Source organism: Dendrobates tinctorius, unplaced genomic scaffold (genome assembly GCF_039654945.1).
Source record: "Dendrobates tinctorius isolate UK_male_01 unplaced genomic scaffold, ASM3965494v1 ptg000162l, whole genome shotgun sequence".
In the NCBI taxonomy this organism is placed as follows: domain Eukaryota; kingdom Metazoa; phylum Chordata; class Amphibia; order Anura; family Dendrobatidae; genus Dendrobates; species Dendrobates tinctorius.
Window position 1 is genome coordinate 55,876,088 of NW_027361829.1, and position 22,913 is coordinate 55,899,000.

General features: G+C 40.8%; 1 protein-coding gene and 1 long non-coding RNA gene across 5 annotated transcripts in view; one reads left to right on the forward strand and one right to left on the reverse strand.

Annotated features, from left to right (window-relative positions):
- Nucleotides 1-22,913, forward strand: part of HECW1 (HECT, C2 and WW domain containing E3 ubiquitin protein ligase 1) — a 564,607-nt gene that overhangs the window by 91,763 nt on the left and 449,931 nt on the right. The gene's annotated exons all lie outside the window — the stretch shown is intronic.
- Nucleotides 1,039-18,698, reverse strand: LOC141052739 (uncharacterized). Of its 2 annotated transcripts, none has more exons than XR_012220881.1 (3): nucleotides 18,563-18,698; nucleotides 17,649-17,703; nucleotides 1,039-1,420 (listed from the first exon to the last, which is right to left on the reverse strand). It is a non-coding gene; the product is annotated as an uncharacterized lncRNA (long non-coding RNA). The 2 variants fall into 2 exon arrangements; XR_012220882.1 differs by lacking the exon at nucleotides 18,563-18,698 and adding an exon at nucleotides 18,109-18,237.

The following is a 22,913-nucleotide window of genomic DNA, read 5'->3' on the forward strand; positions in this document are numbered from 1 at the left end:
AAAAAAGTATTTAGTCAGCCACCAATTGTGCAAGTTCTCCCACTTAAAAAGATGAGAGAGGCCTGTAATTGACATCTTAGGTAGACCACAACTATGAGAGTCAATATGAGAAAACAAATCCAGAAAATCACCTTGTCTGATTTGGCAACATTTATTTTGCTAATTATGGGGGAAAATAAGTATTTGGTCACCTAAAAATATGTACGATTTCTGGCTCTCAGACCTGTAACTAATTCTTTAAGAGGCTCCTCTGTACTCCACTCATTACCTGTAGTAATGGCACATGTTGGAATTTGTTATCAGTATAAAAGACACCTGTCCACAACCTCAAACAGTCACACTCCAAACTACACTATGGTGAAGACCAAAGAGCTGTCGAAGGACACCAGAAACAAAATTGTAGTCCTGCACCAGGCTGGGAAGACTGAATCTGCAATAGGCAAGCAGCTTGGTGTGATGAAATCAAATGTGGGAGCAATCCGTGTACATGAACGAATGAATGGGGCCATGTATCGTGAGATTTTGAGTGCAAGCCTCTTTCCACTAGCAAGGGCATTGAAGATCAAATGTGGATGGGTCTTTCAGCATAATAATGATCCCAAGCACACCGCCAGGGCAAAGAAGGAGTGGCTACATAAGAAGCATATGAAGGTCCTGGAGTGGCCTAGCCAGTCCCCATATCTGAAACCCATAGAAAACCTTTGGAGGGATTTAAAACTCCATGTTGCCCAGCGACAGGCCCAGAACATCACTGCTCTAGAGGAGATCTGCATGGAGGAATGGGCCAACATACCACCAACAGTGTGTGCCAACCTTGTGAAGACTTACAGAAAATGTTTGACCTCTGTCACTGCCAACAAAGGATATATAGTAAAATATTGAGATGAACTTTTGTTAATGACCAAATGCTTATTTTCCAACATAATATGCTAAATAAATCTTGCCAGATCAGACAAGGTGATTTTCTGGATTTGCTTTCTCATTTTGACTCTCATAGTTGTGGTCTACCTATGATGTCAATTACAGGCCTCTCTCATTTTTTTAAGTGGGAGAACTTGCACAATTGATGGCCGGCTAAATACTTTTTTCCCCACTGTATACAAGGGGAATATTGCTGTAATAATATTTTTTTGTAAATATACATTTTGGAGATCTTTAAAATACAGTGTATTTTTTCGATTTTTATAGTATATGCTATTGTCCTATTGATAAAGTGGAGGATGAACACAACCATAGCAATCATTACAGCACCATATGGGGTAGATAACTCCATCTACACAAAGCAAACCTGACCAACTGAGCTTAAAGGACAAATAGACATTGTCAGGATAAGGGATGGGGTACATTTTAGGTCCAGGTGATTCTGTCTCCCAATGGGGAACATGTGAAGTCTCCTCGGGTCAGTTAATGACTTTACTTTCTGAAAAACAAGCAAAACCAAAGGAAAAAACAATATGTGTATATACCGTAATGAAAATAAATAAGTAAAAAAGCAAGTGCACTAAATAATTAACATAGGGTACTTGGTAAACATTGTTTTGATCAAAAAAGTGTAAAGCTGTCCCCCCACGGCAAGGTGTACCCATTTGAGACAGTAACTACACTAACGGTAAAACCTATCTAGTGTGAATAGTTTTTCTGAAAAACAATAATAATGGCACATATTTTCCATGCTGATTTTTAATGAAAATTTTTAGCAAGAGAGACAGTTTTCACACTTATCTTCCATGGAGCGTTACCTATAAGACTCCATGCTCAGCTGGTCTCTTTAAAGGTAATCTGTCACCAGGATTCTTAGACACCTGCAAGAACTTCCCAAGCCTCTGTCACTTTGAATCTATTCCTTGGCCAATGTTGCCTTCTGCCTGACTGATAGCCCTTTTACTTGAAGTCACTCAGTATAGAGGCTTTCAGTCTATCAGAAGACAGCGCTGGGTGAGGAATGGATCCGGGGTGACAGAGGCTTAGGAAGAGCTTCCAGGTGCTGAAAGCACTTCAGCCTCATTTGCATATCAGTTCATATGCGGATTTGTCAGTAATGGGGAACAGAATGGCTAGGTAAAGGTATTGTGGACTTGTCTTTTCAGCAAGAATTACTTGAGCATATAAATAGTTTGGTGGTGAAATTCTGCTGACAGATTACATTTAAGGAGAAGCAGTACTCCTCCCACATAATCTTTAATGAAGGCAGGTCTATAGGACTGACATTGTGTGGGCTACAATCAGCAAGGAGTATTGTGAATACATGCAAAGAGTATGACCAAAAGTGGTTTAGAAAGCATGATCAGAAAATTCTGGTGTAGAGCTTAACCCTCACATTATTTTTAGCTTTTTTTGTATTTTTGGGGGATAAACCATTTTTATTCCAGTGAGACAAACAGTGCATAATTTTCAGTAAGAAATGCAGAACCACCGTGAAGAAAATGGAAATTTTAATAAATGATTCACTATGAAAAAAAGAGGATCCATAAATAAAATATGATCTTAGAATTTTTTGGCAGAGCTAATTAATGAAACAGTATTTTATTAACACGAGAAAGAGAGACTAATCTCCCTGACTGCTAACTTTCAAGTGACATTCAAACTTTGCTGGGGGCCTGCAAAAATGATTCATCCACTGCATTTTAGCATATTAGTGCTGTGTTTTTCATCCTTGCACCCCTATTTTCATATTTTTAATGGTGGAATATCAATGACATGGAGAAACTGATGTAAGATGACGTGGTATACATTGATTTATAGTGTTCCTGTTAGTCCTAGAGAGGTACGATATCATCATTTGGGAAATATTGCATGTTTATGAGAGTACAGGTTGGACTGAAATGAGATATAAGCTTGGTCCAAAAATAAAGCATTATTTATTAACTAGCTGAAGAGCCCCGCATTGCCCAGGCATAGTAACTAACTGTGGTGAGTTCTAACAAATTACAATGATTATATTGCACATAAAAAAATTTCGCATCATATATTAAACACTACAGATTTGCAACACAAATTAACTAAATGATTACCTAAGTATTGATAGTATTTTATTTTCAACTCCTTCAAGAGCCTTTTGATAAACAACATTTTTGGTTTTTCCTTTTGGTGTAACTATGAACTGGCCAAGTAAAGTTGACCATGATAAAACCATGGAGATTGCAAATCAATCCATACTACTTACAAGGACTGTCCCTGAGCATTGTTAATGGACATTGCAAATGCCAGTCGAAGTAGAAACTGGAGGCATTTAAAATCAAAGGCAGATCAGATGGAATGAGTGGAATTGTTGGAATGAAAATGTCCTCTCCTTTGGCACATCCTGTTGCTGAGCTGTGTATCTAATTCTGTCCTGTGTGATACTGTCTGCTGAGCTGTGTATCTAATTCTGCCTTGTGTGTTACTGTCTGCTGAGCTGTGTATCTAATCCTATCCTGTGTGTTAATGTCTACTGACCTGTGTATCTAATCCTATCTTGTGTGATACTGTCTTCTGAGCCGTGTATCTGATCCTATCCTGTGTGATACTGTCTGCTGAGCTGTATTTCTAATCCTATCCTGTGTGATACTGTCTGTTGAGCCGTGTATCTAATCCTATCCTGTGTGATACTGTCTGCTGAGCCATGTATCTAATCCTATCCTGTGTGATAGTCTGCTGAGCCGTGATTATATTTCCTATCCTGTGTGATATTGTGTGCTGAGCCGTGTATCGAACCTATCCTGTGTGTTACTGTCTGCTGAGCCGTGTAACTGTCACGGATCACGTAACGGGTACCCACCTATCTGTACACGTCCAGTGCAGAGAAGACAAATGGGGTTCACAGCGTCCAGGGAATAGGCGGACGGTATGCGACCGCCTGCGAACAGGACCTGTGGCAAGTGACCACAGGGGGCGGGACCAGGGCGGAGCCAATAGCAGGACTCCCGGAGGCGCAAGCGAGATGCATCAGGGTCCGACCAGACTGCAGAAGGGTAAGTCGAGTCTGGGTCACCGGGTAAGAGCTCCAGAGGCAGGAGAGTAGTCAGAGCCAAGCCAAAGAAGTCAGAAAACTGAGAGAGGCAAAAGTCCAAGAACCAGGTGAGCAAGCAGACAGTACCAAATCAGAAGGCAAATACACAATGGGGAAACAGATTGGGTCAGAACCAAGTTATCACATGAGAACAGGCACAAGGCACAGGCACACAGGGGGCAACTAACTCAGCGAAGGCAGGAGTATAACTGACAAGTATTAGAGCAACCTGAGGCTATAAAAAGCCCTCCCAGATCCAGAGAGAGGCCACAATGATTAACCCCTGAGGCACCAGTCCCAAACCAACCGTAGGATCATGACAGTAATCATATCCTGTGTGATACTGACTCTGAGCTGTGTATCTAATCCTCTCCTGTGTGATACTGTCTGCTGAGCCATGTATCTAATCCGATCCTGTGTGATACAGTCTGCTGAGCTGTGTATCTAATCCTATCCTGTGTGATATACAGTCTGCTGAGCTGTGTATCTAATCCTATCCTGTGTGATACTGTCTGCTGAGCCGTGTATCTAATCCTATCCTGTGTTACGGACTGCTGAGCTGTGTATCAAATCCTATCCTGTGTGATACTGTCTGCTGAGCCGTGTATCTAATCCTATCCTGTGTGATACTGGGCTCCCCCTGCAGTCTGTGTCAGAGGGTGGTCTGTGTCAGCACAGTAATAAATTGTGTTATTTCCAGCTTTACAGAAGGATAACACCATAGAAATGATAACAATAATAGGCCTCAGTTACCACAACTTCTACAAGGAAAACTGTTTCTCATAGCAACCAATCATAGCTCAGCTTCTTTTAAATAGCTCTGGTGAAATGAAAGATGCTTAATGATTGGTTGCTATGTGGAGTGGGCATGGCTGATACACACTTACACTCATTTTTATATATATATAGATGAGATGATTGTATAGATGCTGCAATACACCAACCATGAATGATCTGCAGCAATGCAGTCTTTTCAGATTTTTGTGAGGGTTGAAATCTGTATTTATTTCATAGCCTCAATGGCAGAGATTTGAGTATGAGACCAAAGTATCTAACCAAATAATCTCACAGCAACGGTACATTGTGGAAAATTAACCACATATAGTCTGACCCAGAGATTAATTAAAAATAAAACAGGGAACAGCAAATACGAGATGATAGCTTTATTACACATTACAATTACACATGAACAAGTATGTTCAGAATCGATTGTCAAAAAAGTTGGCACGAGTAGGGTACCAGTATGACACGAATATGGTCAATTCAGATTCGTCAACTCTAATTACTATACCAGTCCTGGCCAGTTTCGCCAACTTTTTGTAAACTTTGTGGAGCTTAACAGGGAGGGTTGTGGCTGACAAAGTCATCGTAATTTACTCTATGAAAACAGAAATGTACACCAGTCCCTGTATGAAATGCCCATCTTGATTACTTTGGTTGCGTGTACTGATTGTCGCCTGGTTTTCGAGATGTTTTCATGATCGCCACATCCAAAAATGCAACGTTAAGTTGTGTTTGTACCTGACCTGAATGATGGCAATATGCTAAAATATACTAGGTCAATACTTAAAAAGTCACTTTTTTACTATGCTCCAGGTTTTTGAAATATAAATAATATACATTGTTATCAATAATATACGAGGGGCGATCCAAAAGTAATGATAATCGGTTATTTCTATTGCACACAGAAATTAAAATAAAATGTTTTCTTCTCTGTTAGGTACCCACTAGTCCAGGAAAAAAAAAATCACTTAAATAGGTCACGATTCCTGGGAGCTACATTCATTTGAATATGAACTGCCAAGGATTGAACATCAAAATGGAAAAAAACGAGCTCAGAGCTGTCATCAAATACCTCTGCTTGAAAAAAATGTCTACCAAAGACATACACAGCGACTTGGTGGAAACATTGGGGGACTCTTCTCCTCCATATTCCACAGTTGCACGCTGGGCCAAGGAATTTAAGCTGGGAAGAACATCGACGGAAGATGAACATCGCGAAGGACGCCCATCCACGTCCCTCAATGAAGAAAACGTGAAAAAAGTTGAAGAAGTTGTGTTGGCAGATCGAAGAGTGACTATCAGGCATGTAGCTGAGGTCACAGGGATCTCATATGGCAGTATTCAAAGAATCCTTGCAAAAGAATTGCATATGAGAAAGGTCTCCGCGCGTTGGGTGCCAAAAATGTTAACCGACGCGCAAAAGAAGAAACGAGTTGACATTTCAATAGCAAATCTCGAAAAGTTCCAAGCAGACAAGGAGAATTTTTTGTCACGTTTTTTGACCATGGATGAGACCTGGATCCACCACTTTGATCCCGAAACTAAACAACAATCGATGACATGGAAACGAGCCGACGAACAGACGCCGAAGAAATTCAAAGTGTCAAGCTCAGCAGGGAAGGTTATGGCGTCCCTTTTTTGGGACGCTGAAGGAATTATTATGGTGGACTATTTGGAGCCACTATTACGGGCTCCTACTACGCAGAACAAATAAGAAGATTGCGGGAGGCTATCAAGGAGAAAAGGCACGGCAAACTGCGGGCTGGAGTGCTGTTTCACCAAGATAACGCACCGGCTCACAAGCCTGCAGTTGCCATGGCTACCATTCAAGAAGCGGGCTTTGAACTGGTGGAACACCCCCCCTATTCGCCAGATCTAGCCCCCAGTGACTTCTCTCTCTTTCCTCGGCTCAAGGAACGCCTCCTGGGCAAGAAATTTGACGACGATAGCGACGTGATAACCGCTGTTGGGGAGTTTTTTGAGGGTCAAGATCAAGAATTTTTTTCGAAGGGAATTCTAAGTTTAGAAAAGAGATGGACTAAATGTATAAGACTTGTTAGGAGACTATGTAGAAAAATAAAAAAAAATTTTGACTATATTCATTGTGTTTATTATTGATTATCATTACTTTTGGATCGCTCCTCGTATTATAAATAACAAAATTTTATTTTACTAGCAGTTTCTGGAAATTGACCAGCTATTGCTCTGTGTATATTTCCTGGAACATATATAAATGTAGAGAACTATTTATGAAATGGATGGGTTTTTGCAAATTCACTGACCACTGAGGGATATGCCAGCAGTACACAGTGCTAATGTAGTGACTATTACTACCTATGGATATAGGATAAGAAGCATCAAATTCAATGCTTCCTTGACACTTTCCAAAATGTCTTTTTAATCACCTGGAAGGCTGCAGTGTAGATTCCAGAGTTGCGGTGCAGCCAGTAAATGACAAGTGATAGGGAAATCTGTTGTTTTTATGCAATGTCAGCATTTTAATTAACAATTCTTTGTGCAATAAAGCACATGTTGAATATGGAAATCACACAAGGCAATTTGTGCCAATATTTCAACAGTGAGATAACTATTTTAAAGGGGTTGTCCGATGAACAAAGTACATTTTACTCAACATATCTTGGAATAATAATAATTTCCATAATTAGATCTATTAAATAAAAATGTTCCTGTGCTGAGATAATCCTCTAAATGTGCCCCTGCTGTGCACTGTGTAAAAGCTGTGTGTGACCATACAGGAACATGGTCTGCATATACCCCCATCCAGTGTTGGACTGGGTGCCAAGGGTCCACCAGTAACATTGACTTTTGGGGGGTCCACTTTTCACCTGCATACAAATATTACATGACCCTGGTTCACAAATTTACCTATAGCTGTATATAATAATAAACTGGGTAGTTTGGATAATGAATGACGAGATACTGCTTTTTTCTTTACAGAGAGAATCAAGTGAATTATGACAAGTACTGCCCATACAGTAAGGTTGGGGGCCCAGATCTGCACAGGGGCCCACCGGGGGATTCCCCTGTTCCACTGTGGGCCAGTCCGAGCCTGACCCCATCTCCTGGGTAGGGGAGGAAGAGTAAGTGATTATCAGATGACATAGCAAGGGCTTGTAGCTGCTGCTTTGTATGAGGTAAAACATTATCCTGCCTGTTTTATCACAGGAGCAAGTGATCTGTTGCATCGCCAATCCCTTGAGCTCATCAAAAATCATGTCAGTGAGAAAGGAGTGTCGGTTGCCACTTAGCTAATGTCATATGTCTTGGAAGAAAGACTCATTCATGGATAAAACAGGCAGGCAAATGTCTTACCTCAAAGGAAAGAATCAGCTGTGATCCCCTGCTGTTCTGTCTGTATACTCTTTTGCTTGCTCTCCTGCCATTGATCTGTGGTATGATCAGATTATGATCCTGCACGGTCAGACACAGCCATTACACAGTACACAGCAGGGGCACATTTATAAGATTATCTCAGTGCTAGAATTTCCTTTTAATACTATTGCTAAACTGTTGAAAAAAATTTTCTTAGATCTATGGATTAAAATGTTCTTTGAGGAACAACCCCTCTAATGAGAAAAGGGACACAGTGGTATAAAAATCTATCTTGGATAAAATCAGTACAGCACTAGTTAGTTTTTCTATTTACTGTTGTCCAAGACAAAATACTGCATAAATATCTGCCATAGTGGCCCTGAAGAAGGTAAGTCCCAACTCCTGGAGGTGGTGTAACTCATGACAGTTCCTGTTTTGTAGGCAGCACAATGAGTAAAGGTGCATCTACAATGCATGATTAATCTGATCCTGATAATTTTGCAGTCTAACAGGCAGTCATCCTACGAATAAGCAAAACAATTGTTTGTGGGGTCAAATGATCATTTGGTTTGCTCAGAAGATCTTCGTTCTCGGCAGCGTATTATCCTGTGTAAACAGGACACTGAAGAATGGTCGCCTATGTGCACTGAGAAATCTATTCAAGGTCGTTAACTACTCATCAGAAGTGTGCTCTGCCTGTGTAAACTGGTTATTAAATGACTGCCAATCAGAAAACAAGTAGCTAAATCAGAGGCCATTTAGTTCCGCTGATTGGCTGGTGTAAAACAGACCCTACGAAAATCAACAGAATTGCAACCAAAAATTGTAAACTTTTTGTATAAATTTAATTGAAAAATCTTTTTTGAGGCTGTGTGCACACGTAGCGATTTTTAAGCGTTTTTGCCGCGATTTTTGGCGCGAAAACGCTTAAAAATCATGTACAGAACGCCCCCCATGCATTCCTATGGCATTCCGCACATGCTGTCCTAATGCTGCGCTTTTTTCCGCGGCGGAATCGCATCGCAGAACAAATCGCAGCATGCTCATTCTTTGTGCGGAATCGCAAAGAATTGCCGCGATTCCGCACCCATAGGAATGCATGAGAATCACTTACCTCCCGCATGTGGCTATGCCCACCATGCGGGAAGTTAAGCGTCTCATGTGCGGTTGGTACCCACGGTGTGGAGGAGAGGAGACTGTCGTCCAGGCCCTGGGTACCATACCCCTGTAAAAAAAGAATAAAAAAATCGGGGTATATTTACCTTCCGGCGTCCCGCGATGCATTCCCGGCCTAAGCGTTCCCAGTAATGCCTTGCGGCAAGGTCCTGTGATGACGTGGTCTCGCGAGATCGCTATAGCAACGCGAGACTACCTCATCACAGGTCTCGCAAGGCATTACTGGGAACGCTGAGGCCTGGGAATGCAGCGCGGGACGCCGGAAGGTAAATATACACCGATTTTTTTATTTTTTTTTAGCATTTTAGCATCCTATCTTTTACTATTGATGCCGCATAGGCGGCCTCAATAGTAAAAACCTGGTCACACTTGTCAAACACTATGTTTGACGAGTGTGACCAACCTGTCAATCACTTTCCAAGCGATGCTTCAAATCGCTTGGAAAGTGCTTGAATATCGCACGCGAAAATCGCGGCAAAATCGCAGTGAAATCGCGTGGAAAAAAACGCGCGATTTCTGGGAAGGAGTCCGGTTTTTAGTAAGCGTTTTAAAACGCTACGTGTGCATATAGCCTTACTATGAATTATAACAAATCTTACAGTAATTGTATACATCAATGTTGCACAGGGCATAAAGTAGTACACCCAAAAAATTATTCTTATTGGCGGGAACTTGACATGACTTATTTTGTTTGAAACAGATTCTTCACCAATGTGCCAAAAACATGAGCAGTATAGTAATCAGATGTGTTTTATCATATCATATTAAAGTTTAGGGAGATTCCACAACATGGTTCTTGACTATTTAATGGTGAGTGGTTTACTAAGGAAAGGTGAGGTTGAGTTGATGGCGAGTCCTTTGCTATAAGGTAAGGGTGGTTTCACATTTGCGTTTAAGGCCGCAGCGTCGGCCTGCGCACAGCCGCCGCTAATCCCCGCCCCCTGCCGTGCCTCCGCCAGTAGCTCCGCCTACGGGCGCATGACGCTGCAAGCGTCCCCTATCTTTAGCACTGGGGACGCAGGCCGTGCGCAGGTATGCGTTTGGCGACGCATGCGTCCTTTTGACGCTGCGCCGACCAGCGCCAAACGCAACCTGTTGCAATTTGGTGCGCTCGGCGTAGCGTCAAAAGGACGCATGCACCGCCAAACGCATACCTGCACATGGCCTGCGTCCCCAGTGCTAAAGATAGGGGACACATGCAGCGTCATGCGCCCGTAGGCAGAGCTACTGGCGGAGGCACGGCAGGGGGCGGGGCTTAGCGGCGGTCGTGCGCAGGCCGACGCTGCGGCCTTAAACGCAAATGTGAAACCACCCTAAGCTTGCTCTTCTTAAATATAATAATTCTACTTGTAAAAATCCAGAAAAATGTAGGGAGACTTTAAAACAATTGTCTCAGGGAAAAGACTTTCTGTCGGAGGGAAGAGAACTGTTTTCCAGTGCCAACTACAAGTGAATACCCCATAAATGAAAGGAAATTATATCGCCTATATAATTATTTCAAGCATGTAGATTTTTTTTTTCATTTTCTGTTCATGAATATGCGTCTGCCATCTTGCTTGAGCTTCCGAAAACAGAAATATGCTTTACAGTCGCCACATGGACCTTAGAAAACAATAGACTCCAGATGATTTATGGGGAGCGTGTTCTAGACTTGCTCAGTGATTTGTGCATATGCAAAGATCAGAGGAGAAGAAAGAGGCTTTAGCGTAACAATTGCATTCACATGGGAAAACACAGCTTATAATTATATTTGCATTATCATAACTCGGATACTATTAAACACTGTGGTGGAGCAGTGAGCCATTGGCCCCCAGCTTTGCCACTAGCTGTGGTAAGTCATAGGCTGCGTAATGACTGTGGCCATCAGCGCACCGCCTGTGCCTGACAGCGGGCTGCAGGGAAAACAAGGAAGATGTTGCCATTCATCCTGGTAGCTGGGTGGGGGGAACATATTTTATTAAAATTTAAAATCGGAGTATCAGAGGGTGCAAAGGAAGAATTCATTTGTGTGATTTGGGCAGCGAGGGGATTATTATGATTGTATGGGGCAAAAGATGGCATTAGCATTATTGTATGGAGGCGAAAGGGGCATTATTATTTTTAGATGGGGCAAAAAGGTCGTAAGTATTGTATGGGTCAAAGGGGGCATTATTATACTTGTATGGGTCAAAGGGGGCATTATTATACTTGTATGGGTCAGAGGGGGCATTATTATTATTGTATGGGGCAAAAGGGGCATTATAATTGTATGGGGCATTATTATTTCGTATGAACAAAGGGTACATTAGAATTATTGTATGGTGAAAAGGGGGTATTACTATTATTTGTGAGCAAAGCATGTATTAGTATTGCATAGGGCAAAGAGGGCATTACTATTATTTGTGAGAAAAGTAGGTATTAGTATTGCATGGGGGCAAAGGGGGCATTATTATTATTGTATGGTGCAATGGGGACCATACATATTGTATGAAGCGCTTAGGGAGATATAATTATTTTATTGGAACATCATTATTGTATGGGGGTGCAAAAAGGGACATCCATATTGTCTGGGGTATAAAGTGAGATATTGTAAAGAGGTCAGTACATCTCAATGGGGACACAAAGATGGCACTATTACAGTGCTTAAGCATAGAGAGGGCACTATAACTGTGTTTAGGCACAAAGCTCGGGTATGACAGTGAGGAATGTAATTATTACTGTGTAGGACGCCATTTATTTTATTTAGAACAGGGTAAAAGTGATGAGCCAAATATTTCTGTGTTATGTTCTTCAGAAACAAGGTGGATGTGGATGGAAGAAGTCTGAGCCAAATGGAGAAAAATAAATGAAGTTCAGAACTTTGGTCACAGATAAATTACTAGAATTATCCTTACATAAAAGACATATTTGGTACAGAGAGCACCAGTGTGCTACCAGTATTTACAACTGTTTGGTCACAGTATGATGGTAATATTGGTATTAATACAGTTGTTTTTGTCAAGATAAGTGTTTTGGTATTATTTGGTTGCTTAGTGGTAAAATGTGGTCTTGGTGAGGCAGTATTATTTGTTCCTTCGATAGTGGTCGTATGGGTCTTAGCATAGTAGATTTTGTTCAGTGTTTGGATGGTGGTATACTCACTTGTATAGTGGCATTATTCACTAACTGTAAGACCGTTATTTATATATTTCTTGAGGGGTGGGTTGTTTTATAGCTTTGTGTTTCGTGATGAGAGCAGTATAATGTAAAGACAGAAATGCTGACTCCAGTGATATCCCATTTACTCAGCTGCTTGCTGTACTTTTGAAAAAAAAAAATCACTGTTTTATCATTTGGCAGTTATCATTAGAGGATTAGTAAACCTGCTGTCATGTAGTCCTCCATATTAATAAGCTCTGTATAACCTTGCCCTCACCACTGATTGGCAGCTTTCTGCCTATGCACAGTAAACACAGAATGCTGCCAATCAGTGGAGTGGGCAGGGTTATACAGAGCTTAGCATTCAGAGAACTGCTAGATCTGCAGCAGATAAAACAGTGATTTTACGAGAACTACAATAAGCAGCCCACTAAGTGTCACATAAGTGGAATCAGGGTCTCTGTCTCTACATAATGCTTCTTTCAGAAGATGTCACCTAAATAATCCTTTTAATGCAGGAAACACTTACTTTGGTTTTAGAGGTACAGTATATACTTGTAGAGTAGGAGCAAGCATGGAAGAAATACAGTCAAGCAATATCAAGTAAAGAAAGTACTGGAATCAGGGGTAGTTGTTTCAAAGTAAAAATTTATAGAAATCTAACTTTTTGAGTGCGAGTCCTATACAAATATGCCAGGATGTGTTCGTCTGCAGATCACTAGGCTTAGAAAGAACATCCAAGCAAACACCCTCTCTGGATAGATTTATGGTACTAAAGCTGAGCGCAAACTCATCCATGTAGCCTAACCTTCCCCCTTAATGTATGCCGAAATTTAGATTTATTATTTTGTAAAATACAGAATACGGTAGTATTCAAATTTCAAAATATTCAATCACTAAGTCATTCTGGGGAAGCTTCAAAACCTGTCTATAAAAATGAAATAAAAGAGATATTTTATTCTGTCTCAATCACCACAGTGTTAATTATATTATACACTCACTGGCCACTTTATTAGGTACACCTGTCCAACTGTGTGTTAAGACTTAATTTCTAATCAGCCAATCACATGGCGGCAACTCAGTGCATTTAGGCATGTAGACATGGTCAAGACAATCTCCTGCAGTTCAAACCGAGCATCAGTATGGGGAAGAAAGGTGATTTGAGTGCCTTTGAACGTGGCATGATTGTTGGTGCCAGAAGGGCTGGTCTGAGAATTTCAGAAACTGCTGATCTACTGGGATTTTCACGCACAACCATCTCTAGGGTTTACAGAGAATGGTCCGAAAAAGAAAAAAAATCCAGTGAGCGGCAGTTCTGTGGCCGGAAATGCCATGTTGATGCCAGAGGTCAGAGGAGAATGGGCAGACTGGTTCGAGCTGATAGAAAGGCAACAGTGACTCAAATTGCCACCCGTTACAACCAAGGTAGGCAGAAGAGCATCTCTGAACGCACAGTGCGTCGAACTTTGAGGCAGATGGGCTACAGCAGCAGAAGACCACACTGGGTACCACTCCTCTCAGCTAAGAACAGGAAACTGAGGCTACAATTTGCACAAGCTCATCGAAATTGGACAGTAGAAGATTGGAAAAACGTTGCCTGGTCTGATGAGTCTCGATTTCTGCTGCGACATTCGGATGGTAGGGTCAGAATTTGGCGTAAACAACATGAAAGCATGGATCCATCCTGCCTTGTATCAACGATTCAGGCTGGTGGTGGTGGTGTCATGGTGTGGGGAATTTTTTCTGGGCACTCTTTGGGCCCCTTGGTACCAATTGAGCATCGTTGCAACGCCACAGCCTACCTGAGTATTGTTGCTGACCATGTCCATCCCTTTATGACCACAATGTACCCAACATCTGATGGCTACTTTCAGCAGGATAATGCGCCATGTCATAAAGCTCGAATCATCTCAGATTGGTTTCTTGAACATGACAATGAGTTTACTGTACTCAAATGGCCTCCTCAGTCACCAGATCTCAATCCAATAGAGCATCTTTGGGATGTGGTGGAACGGGAGATTCGCATCAGGGATGTGCAGCCGACAAATCTGCGCCAACTGTGTGATGCCATCATGTCAATATGGTCCAAAATCTCTGAGGAATGCTTCCAGCACCTTGTTGAATCTCTGCCACGAAGAATTGAGGCAGTTCTGAAGGCAAAAGGGGGTCCAACCCCTTACTAGCATGGTGTACCTAATAAAGTGGCCAGTGAGTGTATATTAGGAATGTTCCCAGTCAATGTTTCAAGGTGACACATTATTGCTTGTGTTACATGGCACAATGTATATTAATGGTTCTAGTTAGATTTGTTTTCACTTTGAGATTACAGCTTGAATGTGAGATCAAAGGAAACTGAAAGCGAGTATTCATAGATAGAAATCTGCTGCCAGCCCCAAGAAATAATAACAGCATTTTGGAATTTTCCTACTAAAACCTACTTTTTCAACATTCCTTTTCAGTGGGAACTACGTGAGAATTTGTAGTATAAGGCCTCTTTCACACTTCAGTTTTTTGCATCAGTTATAATCCGCCAAAAAGGCGGACAAGCGGATCCGTTCTCAACTGATGTGAACGGATGGCACAGGATCCGTTTTCAGACGGATCCTGAAAATGAAGAAATTTAAAGGAATCGCTGGCCGGGAAGGAGAGAGAGAGAGAGAGAGAGAGAGAGAGAGAGAGAGAGAAAGAAGAGAAGAAGAGAAGAAGAGAAGAAGAGAAGAAGAGAAGAAGAGAAGAAGAGAAGAAGAGAAGAAGAGAAGAAGAGAAGAAGAGAAGAGAGAGAGAGAGAAAAAACGTTACAAGCTCCGTTTTGAAATTTTTGAGGATGGTGACGGACAGCAACTTTTGGCGGATCCTCACAAAAAACGGATGCAACGGACAGCAATCCGTCACAATCCGCCATTAATGCAAGTCAATGGGAAAAAAACGGATCCTCAAAAAAAATTTGAGGATCCGTTTTTTTTCAAAACCTGGCGGATTGTGACTGATTGTAAAAAACGGAAGTGTGAAAGAGGCCTAAGGGCTGTATAGATTATACTGTAAATCTATCGGTAAACTATATGTAATATGTGCATTGTGATAGCTTGACGTGTAAGGACATGCATTATACATCCATTAGCCCTCGGTGTCTGTACTGTTACACACTTAACATTAACCCCACACTGGGAGTCAACACTTTTTACTCAACCAATAATTGAGCCTAAGGCCAACACTTAAAGGGTTATTCTCATTTTCAAGAGCCCATCAAACGTTGGAAACTTGTTGGCTTGGTGTTTCATTTTTAATATATTTTTTATGTATGAACTTAACCCCTTTCCAACATGCGCCATAATAGTACGCACATGTCGGACTCCCCCTGTTTGGTGTGGGCTCCGGCACATGAAAGGTGATCTATACAGTTGACATGTGCCTGCAACAGCCGCGGGTGGAATTGCGATCCACCTGCGGCTGTTAACTATTTAAATGCTGCTGTCAATCTCTAACAGCGGCATTTAATTTGCACCTACAGGAAGCGCGTCACAAATACCATCCATTGGTGACCCTGTCACATGATCACAGGTCACTGATGGGTCAGCATGACAACCAGAGATCTGCAGTAGACCTCTGTGGTTATCATTGCCAGATTGCTATGAGCTCCGCCCCGTGGTCTGCACTCATAGCAAGTGAGCATTTCTGCTACACACAGGCGATCTGATCTTCACCTGTGTGTAGCAGAGGCGATCAAAGTACTGCAGCTTCTAGTCACCCAAAGTAAAAAAAAAAAAAAAAAAAATATATATATATAAAAGTGCAAATCACCCCCCTTTCCCCCCATACAAAACAATAAAGAAAAAAAATATATACACATATCTGGTATCGCCGAGTTCAGAATCACCTGATCTATCAATATTTAAAAATAATTAACCAGATCACATTTTTTGGTCACAGCTACATTGCAATAAAATGTAATAACGGGCGATCAAAACATTGTATCTGCACCAAAATTGTACCAATAAAAACGTCAGCACGGCACGGAAAAAAATAAGCTCTCACCCAACCCGAGATCACGAAAAATGGAGACGCTACGGGTATCGGAAAATGGCACAATATATATTTTTTTTTTTTTAACAAACTTTGGAATTTTTTTCACCCCTTAAATAAAAAAGAACCTGGATATGTTTGGTGTCTATGAACTCGTAATGACCTGGAGAATCATAATGTCAGGTTAGTTTTAGCATTTAGGGAACATGCTGAAGAAAAAAAAAAAAAACAAATAACTGTGGGATTGCACTTTTTTCTGCAATTTCCCCGCACTTGGTATTTTTTTCCCGTATTCCAGTACATGACATGGTAAATTCAAAAGTACAACTCATCCCGCAAAACTCGTCCTGCAAAAAACAAGCCCTAACATGGCCATATTGACTGAAAAATAAAAAAAAGTCATGGCTCTGGGAAGAAGGGGAGCAAGAAATGAAAATGCAAAACCGAAAATAGCTCTGGTCGTTAAGGGATTAAAGTAGATAAAATAAACTTAATATTTTTTACTTCTTAGTGATGCTGGAGAATCTCTCTCTCCCTCTTTGCACTACTTATTTTTGGGTTGTTAGGCTATGTGCACATGTACTTTTGAGACCTGCGGATTTGTCCCCGCGGATTTGTAAAAAACCTCAGGTAAATTCTCGGGTCAAAAGTCCTGCGGTTTACCCTGCGGTTTCACACTTCATAATGGATAAGGTGTGAAACCACAGCGGAATCTGCACAAAGAATTGACATGCTGCGGATTGTAACCCGCAGCAAATCCGAGCAGAAAAATCCACAACATGTGCACAGAGTTTTTGGTACAGCGTACCATTGAAAACAATGGTACTGTACAATGCAGCAGAAACTCCTGCGGACCCACAAGGCCAGAAACGCTGCGGATCCGCATCAGAATCCGCACCGTGTGCACATAGCCTTAGACATCTGGTCATGTGTTGTCAGTGTATTCAACACCTCCCTTGATTTTTAGTTTATGAAACTAGGAAGGAAGAAAAGAAATGGGAGAACTGTTCCATACAATAATTCATCTTGGAAAAAACGCTTTACGTTGCTTAGCGACTTACTAACCTCTGTTTTTTATTTTTGTCACGATCAGTAAGATACCTTGGAGTGCAGGAGTCTCCAGCTGTGCCATCTTCCACACTCTCTGCCTTTCCAGGCACAGGGGGTTACATTACCATGACAAGCAGGTGATGACTACACTCACTGACTAATAACCTAAAATCCTGCTCACCTCATGCGGACACAATGTTTCCGATTAGTTTTTCGGCATGTCTTTTAGGCTGTACCTGCAAACAAAAAGAAATTACAAACACAATGTAAAAAAGAGCACTAATCACTAGAAACTGATGTCCAAGAAGGTGGAATAGTGGTTATGCATGCTTGTTGGATAAGCGATAAGTGATTTTTGTGGGCTGATCCCTTTAAGGCTTTTTCATTATGGTCACTATAGTCTGTCATCTGTGCTGCCAGTTCCTGTCGCTTCCTTTTATACTAGTACGTACTTTCCCTGAATCGTGCCTAGCAGAATAGGAGAATCTTCAAGAAAGCTGGCAGAGACCCCGCATTTCATTTCAGTGAGCTATGACTACTTATCATCAGTTAAAACTGCTTCTTGTCTCACTTTATAAAAACAACCATAAACAGAAACTCCACACAGCCAAAGTTACAATTGTGTTAGGGACAGTACTTACAGTCATGGCTGAAAGTGTTGGCACCTTTGAAATTGTTCCAGAAAATGAAGTATTTCTCCCAGAAAATTATTGTAATTACACATGCTTTGTCATACACGTTTATTTTCTTTGTGTGTACGGCAGAGAAAAATTGCTGAAAGATTGCAATGCAGGATATTCCAATCGTGGATAATCAGCCCCAATCAAGTTTAAAAAAAAAAAATCAAGCTGTTCTGCAGGTTCAGGGTGCATCAGTTTCAGCGCAAAATATTCATTGACATTTGAATGAAATGAAACACTATGGCAGGAGACCCAGGAGGATCCCAGTTTGCCAAAATGTATGTGAGTAAGCCAAATTCCTAATGGAAAGCGTCTTGTGGACAGATGAGACAAAGATAGAGCTTTTAGGCAAAGCACATCATTCTACTGGTCATCTAAAATGGAATGAGGCCTACGTAGAAAAAGAATACAGTACCTAGTCAAATATGGTGAAGGTTCAAAGATGTGTTGAGGTAGTTTTGCTGCCTCTGGCACTGGGTGCCTTGACTGTGTGCAAGAGATCATGAAATTTGAAGACTACAATGACCCCAAACATACTTCAATAAGCACCCAGAAATTTATGGAAACAAAGCGCTGGAAGTGGTCAGCAGTGAGTCCAGATCTAAATCCCATTGAACACCTGTGGAGAGAGATTTGCCTCTCTATCTGGACACCTCACATCCATGAATTGGCTGGTTCCTTATTGTGTCTCCTGATGAACCGTGTGGGCGGGGAAACGCGTCGAGGCTGGAACCTAAGTTTGGGTTAATCCCCAGCTGTTTCTATAATTTTTTTTTTGGCAATAGGTATCATCCATTGCCTTCTATGGGAACCAATATGGATATAATTCTGATGTTCCTTTATTGAACCACGCTATTTTTTACCTCTTGTCTGTGCTTGTCTGATTTTACTGCAGAGAGGTTTTTTTTTTGGCTTTATTTGATAATGCATATATATATATATATATATAGAATCTATGTTTTCTGTAGTCTATTAACCCCTTAATGTCCAATGACGGACACAGTCCGTCATTGGACTTTTCCCCTGCTTTGATGAGGGCTCCGGTGCTGACATGTGCCCGCAATAGGCGCAGGTGGAATCGCGATCTACCTGCACCTATTAACCCGTTAAACGCCGCTGACAATGGCGTCACATGATCGGGGGTCAGTGATGCATTTGGAGACCTCTATGATTGTTGATGCCGCTTTGCTATGAGCGCCACCCGGTGGTCGGCGCTCATAGCTATGCAGTAATTCTGCTACATATGGGCGATCTGCTCATCGCCTATATGTAGCAGAGCCGATCAAGTATGGCATGCTTCTAGCCTCCCATGGAGGCTATTGAAGCATGACAAAATTTAAAAAAAAAGTATTTTAAAAAATATGAAAAAAATAAAAATATAAAAGTTCAAATCACCCCCCTTTCGCCCTATTCAAAATAAAACAAAAAAAAAATTACACATACTTTGTATCGCCGCGTTCAGAATCGCCCGATCTATCAATAAAAAAAAGCATTAACCCGACTGCTAAACAGCGTAGTGAGAAAAAAAATCAAAACCCCAGAATTACGTTTTTTTTATCTCTGTGACAATGCATTAAAATGCAATAACGGGTGATCAAAAGAACGTGTCTGCATATATGTGGTATCATTAAAAATGTCAGCTCGGCACGCAAAAAATAAGCCCTCACCCGACCCCAGATCACGAAAAATGGAGACGCTACGGGTCTCGGAAAATGGTGTTGTTTTTTTTTTGTTTTTTTTAGCGATCTGTCACATGACAGTTATGTCCCCCCTGGGACATTGTAATAAAGTAAAAAAAAAAAAAAGTATAAAAATAATTTTTTAAAAATCGCTAAATAAAAAAAAAAAATATTCCCCAATAAATTCATTTTTTGGAAATAAAAAAAAAACAATAAAAGTACACATATTTGGTATCGCCGCATCCGTAACGACCCGCCCTATAAAACTGTCCCATTAGTTAACCCCTTAAGCGAACCCCTTAAAAAATAAAAATAAAAAACGAAGCAAAAAATAATGATTTATTATCATATCGCCAAACAAAAAGTGCAACAACGCGTGATCAAAAAGACACATATAAATATCCATTATACTGCGGAAAACGTCATCTTGTCCCGCAAAAAACGAGCCATCATACAGCATCATCAGCAAAAAAATAAAAAAGTTATAGCTCGCAGAATAAAGCGATGCAAAAATAATTTTTTTATATAAAATTGTTTTCATTGCAAAAAAGCACCAAAACATAAAAAAATGACATAAATGAGGTATCGCTGTAACCGTACTGACCCGAAGAATAAAACCGCTTTATCAATTTTATCTCATGCAGAACGGCGTAAACGCACCACCCAAAAGAAATTCATGAAACGCTGGTTTTTGTTAATTCTGCGTCCCAAAAAACGAAATAATAAGCGATCAAAAAATGTCACATGCCCGAACATGGTACCAATAAAAACGTCAACTCATCCCGCAAAAAATAAGACCTCAGATGACTCGGTGGGTCAAAATATGGAAAAATTATAGCTCTCAATGTTTGGTGATGCAAAAACTATTTTTACAATAAAAAGCGTCTTTTAGCGTGTGACAGCTGCCAAAAATAAAAACTCGCCATAAATAGTAAATCAAACCCCCCATTATCACCCCCTTAGTTAGGGAAAAATAATAAAATTTAAAAAATGTATTTATTTCCATTTTTGCCATTAGGGTTAGGGTTAGGGTTAGGGCTGGAGTTAGAATTGGGGGTTTCCACTATTTGCGCACATCAGGTGCTCTCCAAACGCAACATGGCGTCTGATCTCAATTCCAGCTAATTCTGCGTTGAAAAAGTCAAATGGTGCTCCTTCCCTTCCAAGCTCTGCCATGCGCCCAAACAGTGTTTTACCCCCTCATATGGGGTATCAGCCTACTCAGGACAATTTGCAAAACAAATTTTGGGGTCCTATTTCTGCTGTTGCCCTTAGGAAAATAAAAAATTGGGGGCAAAATTATCATTTTTGTGGAAAAAAAATATGATTTCTTTATTTTCATGCCTGGGCGCTATAAACTTCTGTGAAGAACTTGGAGGTTCAAAGTTCTCACCAGACATCTAGATAAGTTCCTTGGGGGGTCTAGTTTCCAAAATGGGGTCATTTGTGGAGGATTCCACTGTTTTGGTACATCAGGGGCTTTGCAATCGCGACATGGTGTCCAATCTCAATTCCAGCCAAAAACGTCAAATGGCGCTGCTTCCCTTCCGAGCTCTGCCATGCGCCCAAATAGTGGTTTACCCCCACATGTGAGGTATCAGCGTACTCAGGACAAATTGCACAATAACTTTTAGGGTCCTGTTACCCTTGGGAAAATAAAAATTGGGGGTGAAAAGATCATTTTGTGGAAAAAATATGATTTTTTAATTGTACCGCTGTACGTTATAAACTTCTGTGAAGCCCTTGTGGGTTCAAAGTTCTCACCACATATCTAGATAAGTTCCTTGGGGGGTCTAGTTTCCAAAATGGGGTCACTTGTGGGGGGTTTCCACTGTTTACATACATCAGGGGCTCTCCAAACGTGACATGGCATCCGATCTGAATTCCAGCCAATTTTGCATTGTAAAAGTCAAACGACGCTCCTTCCCTTCTGAGCAGTGTCGTGTGCCGAAACAGTGGTTCCCCCCCACATATCAGGTATCAGCGTACTCAGGACAAATTGCACAATAACTTTTGCAGTCCAATTTCTCCTGTTACCCTTGGTAAAATAAAAAAAAATTGAACATGAAGTATTTTTTTTGTGAAAAAAAGTTAAATGTTCATTTTTTTTAAATATTCAAAAAATTCCTGTGAAGCACCTGAAGGGTTAATAAACTCCTTGAATGTGGTTTTGAGCACGTTAAGGGGTGCAGTTTTTGGAATGGTGTCAGTTTTGGGTATTTTCTATCATATAGACCCTTCAAAGTGACTTCAAATGTGATGTGGTCCGTAAAAATAAAATGGTGTTGCAAAAATGAGAAATCGCTGGTCAACTTTTAACCCTTTTAACTTCCTAACAAAAAAAAATTTGGTTCCAAAATTGTGCTGATGTAAAGTAAACATGTGGGAAATGTTACTTATTAAGTTTTTTGTGTGCCATATCTGTGATTTAAGAGCATAAGAATTCAAAGTTGGAAAATTGCAAAATTTTCAAAATTTTCGCCAAATTTCCGCTTTTTTCACAAATAAACGCAAGTTATATGAATGAAATTTTACCACTAACATGAAGTACAGTATGTCACAAGAAAACAATGTCAGAATTACCGGGATCCATGGAAGCGTTCCAGAGTTATGGCCTCATAAAAGGACAGTGGTCAGAATTGTTAAAAATTGGCCCGGGAGTTACGTGCAAACCACCCTTGGTAGTGAAGGGGATAAAGTTTCATATATTTAAAGGGATTATATAATTGCACTTTTGATATTTCTTCCCTGGTCCTGTGGACATTTTTTTGATGAACACCTGTGGAGAGATCTTAAAATTGCTGTTGGGAGAAGGCACCCTTCAAGTATGAGAGACCTGGAGCAGTTTGCAAAAGGAGAGTGGTCCAAAATTCCAGTTGACAGGTGTAAGAAGCTTGTTAGTGGTTATAGGAAGCGATTGATTGCAGTCATTTATTCATGTATAGTATTTATATATATTATTTATTATTATGTTGAAGGTGCCAACAATTTTGACCGGACAATTTTGGGGGTTTTGTCTAAAATTATCTCCAATTTGCCTTTTTTTGTCTGTTTTTTGTGTTGTTCCAATACACAAAGGAAATAAAC